This window comes from Cervus canadensis, chromosome 15 (assembly GCF_019320065.1).
Source record: "Cervus canadensis isolate Bull #8, Minnesota chromosome 15, ASM1932006v1, whole genome shotgun sequence".
NCBI classification, from domain to species: domain Eukaryota; kingdom Metazoa; phylum Chordata; class Mammalia; order Artiodactyla; family Cervidae; genus Cervus; species Cervus canadensis.
Window position 1 is genome coordinate 32,624,880 of NC_057400.1, and position 4,174 is coordinate 32,629,053.

Sequence of the window (4,174 nt, forward strand, 5' to 3'; positions counted from 1 at the left end):
ATTTTCACAAAGGATCTCAAGAAGAGGCCTCTGAACTTAAGTTTAATAAGGTAACACAATAGCTGACCAAGATAAACCAACAGGATTAAAATGAGTCACTGTTCATCAAGGAACTGAAAACTTCTTAGAAGTTTCGATCCCACTTCTTAGAGTACACTGTAAATTAAGATTTTGAAGTTAAGTCCCACAGATATCTTGTGAATAACATAATTATACTGCACTCTGTTTCTATGTTATAAGTTAATCTGTTGATTGAAAACATTCAAAGTATCCCACAATATTGATAATCTTGCAGTCCTGTAGCAATGCTTTTTAAAAGCTGTTTTTTTAATAGATCATGAATCTCCAGAGTGAAAGTGGAACAGACCAGGCCCTGAGTCTCCTGAAGCTTTATATTACTTCTACAAAATGAACCTCAAGATGTTATGGATTTGTGTGTCTCCCAGCACCGCCCCCCCCCCCCCAAAGGTAAATTGACCTTCTAATCACCCAGGATCCGAGAATATGACCTCATGTGGAAGCAGGGTTGTTGAAGATGTGACTAATGAAGTGAGGTTGTAGTGGAGTAGCACAGACATTGAAACAGTGTGACTGGTGTCCTCGTAAAAAGATGAGCGACACAGAGGAGAGTGCTATGTGCAGAGACAGAGTCACAAAGGAGAAAATGTCCCACAAAGGTGAAGGCAGAGACTGGAGCCATGTTCCTACGAGTTGCTCGATGAGCCAAGGGTTACCTGCAAACACCAGCAGCCAGAAGAGGTGAGATTGGATTCTCCACTACAGTTTTCTGGGGGAGCCTGGTCCTGCCAGCACCTTGATTTCAGACTTGCAGCCTCAAGAACTGTAAGACAAGTAAATTTCTGTTATTTTAAGCCACTCAATTTGAAGGACTTTGTTACTACAGCCCTAGGAAACTATTACACAAGGTTACATCTTCCCTCTGCTTTCACAGACTCTGGTCCAGGCATCTGTTAGAACAGGGTCCCAAGTGTTGCCTTATGTTTGTCATCTCTCACTAGGTTATAAGCAGGAGCTTATTCATCTTTAACTCAGCATGTAATAGTTGTTTGATAAATGCATATTTAACTGAATGAATGATTCTTAAAGAGCCTCTGGGGTTCACCAAGGCTGCTGGCCCACCTTCAGCCTTCAGCCCTTGAATACTGAACTATTTTCCAGATTAATAGGTATACAAAGGTGCCAGGGATGAGAAACCAGGGCAGCAGTAAATGGCCCTGGAGGACACTATAGGATCTGATACACTAAGTTGGCCACACAGCTTTGATCTCAGATTCACCCCTTACCTCTGACCAGCCTCCAGCCATACACTTTTGGGTCTTTTTAAAAGTAAGTTGATATGCCTGGGAAACAACTCCTTGATATTAAAAATGAGTATCACTTTAATGTTTAATACACATGTAGGAGATATTAGCTGTATTCAATACTTCTCCTTCTCCATATATTATGCACACACATATGCACACACACACACAAGTACATGTGTGTGTAGGTGTATGTATAAATTTCTGATAACAGCCTTTGAGTTGATATTCAATGACCTTTACAACTAGGCCTCTACTGTATACACAACCATTTGATTGAAAATAATCATGCTATCATTAACCATGTCAGTTCTGGAAAGATGAAATATGTAACAAAAGGAAAAGAAACAGTAAAACAAATATCAACCCATTTAAGGTTATGTGTTTTCAGAAGTACTGGACATTTTAAGTTCTTCAAAATGTATAACTTCAAAGACACCCAATCTGTACTGGAAAAAGTTGTATTTTGTTATTTACCCCAGATGCAAATTGAGTTATTTCTAACAGAACCGTCGTGACTTGAACACCGGAACCATCCAGCCAACCTCAATAGTTGCCCAGAGGATCAGATGGAAAAGAGAATGACTTGTGCTCACCATCTGTTCGCCATATGCCCGAGAAAAAAATTCAGAAAATCCATGTTCTCAGGGCCCCTGGCCTTCGAATCAATCACCTGCAGGAGAACTGCCTCCTGCCACTGGCTGCGCTGCCCACGCTGCAGTAAACACATCTGATGATCAATGCTCAGAGCCTTGCTTGTCTAGCACAGTGGGACACACAGTACCAGAGAGAACGCTGACCCATTGAGGGTACACCTTCACATGCCTGTCTTTTAGATGTGATGCTTGGCTACCGCGGGCCTTCCTTTCTCTGAATCCATACTCTGGCCTACCTGTCAAGCAATGTGAAATCTAGTAGTTTGCCAGAGGGTTAACAGAGACTGTGCTTTTTAAACTGGGTTATGTTACTCAAAATTAGTGATTGATACAGAGCATACTTTTGAACATTTGAAAATATTCTTGGGACCCTAGTGGTTGGAAGGAGTTTTCTTGGGGTTGCTCCAGGAATAGCTGACACAGAATTTCTCCACATCCTCCTCTTCTTTACATATTTGAATTTTGCTCCTGATAAGCAAGCCAGACTTTTTTTTTTTATTATTTGAATGCATTATAGTAGCTACTCAGTAAATAGTTATTGAATGACCCAGAAGATTCAAAATATATGTGCTTAGTGAATTTTGGATTAACAAATGTTAAATAATGTCACTACTTAAGAATGCAAACCAGACTAAATAGATCTAGTCAACAAAATCTATAGGGATGACACACAGGTGACAATCTTCCTCTTGGTACCGCTTTATGGGTATTTCATGCATCATCAGCTAGTCCTCCTGGGGATGAGAGAGGAAACTCAGAGGTCTTGAAATCCTTTTACAACTATTAACAGCTTCATGGAAACAGATAAACCAACCAACCAAACAAAAAAGATTGGAGATATATATAAATATATATAACTGATTCACTTTGCTGTACACCTAAAACTAACACTACATTGCAAATAAACTATATTCCAATAAAAATTAAAAAAACAAAAAGCAAACTCATCAACCATGTGTAGTTGAAACCATAGAGGGCCCTGGGGCTGTGTGGGAGATACGAGGACCCCACCCAGAGATCTGGGTCAATATGTTACAGTTCCGGTCACCACTAGCTCAGTGGATCCCCTCTTTGAGATGCATCCTCAACGCTACTCAGAAGCCAGACATGTCTCAACAGTATCTCCCCTCTGCTAGAGGACAATGGGAAGGTCTGGCAACCTGAGCACTAGTGGAAGCCTTTGAGGCTGAAGTTCTGAAGGTTTCCCCTGCTTTTTGGCCACATGGGTTCCTGAACGTGCAGCCATGCCTATTTTTTAAATTTTTAAAATTAAAAATCAAAAAAATAGCAATTTTATTATTCTTAACATTCAAATGTATACACACACACAGATGTAACCAGGGGCTATAGTCAATGAAGATGACATCCATAGGCTCATGAACCTAGCTTGTGCTGGAGACACTGCTGGACCAGCAAGTATGACTCTGCCCCCTCCATCAAAGCATGCATCCAATGAACATCTGCTGAGTGACAACTAATGTGCTAGGCTTCCCTGGTGGCACGAGTGCTAAAGAACCCACCTGCCAATGCAGGAGATGTAAGAGACATTAGTTCAATCACTGGGTTGGGAAGATCCCCTCCAAGAGGCATGGCAACCCACTCCAGTATTCTTGCCTAGAGAATGCCATGGACAGAGGAGCCTGGTGGGCTACAGTCCATAAGGTCACAAAGAGTCAGACAGGACTAAAGTGACTTAGCACACGTGCACGCAATCAGTGTGCTAGGAATGTGGATATGTGGATATGGTGATGACTGAAAAAGACAAAGTCTCTGTCCTCTTAAATTTACATTCTGGCAAGGAAGACAGACCGCACACAGTGGACAGATCAAATTTGTAACAGGTGAGGGCAGAGTGGTGAGGCAAGCTGCTGATCTGGAGAGCCACGGAAGTTCTGTGATAAGGTGAAGTTGGAGCCCAGGTCTCAGTGAAATGAGAGAGCCACATGAATGTCTGAGGGAGACCATTCCGAGCAGAGGAGGCAGCAAATACTAAGGTCCTGAGGGAGGAACGTGCCTGACCTATTCAAGCAAGAGCAGAGCCAAGGAAGCAGGAAGAGATTGATGAAGGAGATTAGCAAGGAGCGGTTCATGTTAGGGTCAGATCCCATGGGCCCTAATTATGCTTTTGGTAGGTTCTGAGTCGGGGAGTGACAGCCATGTACACTGAACCACATGGATGATCCTGGAAAGGGCATT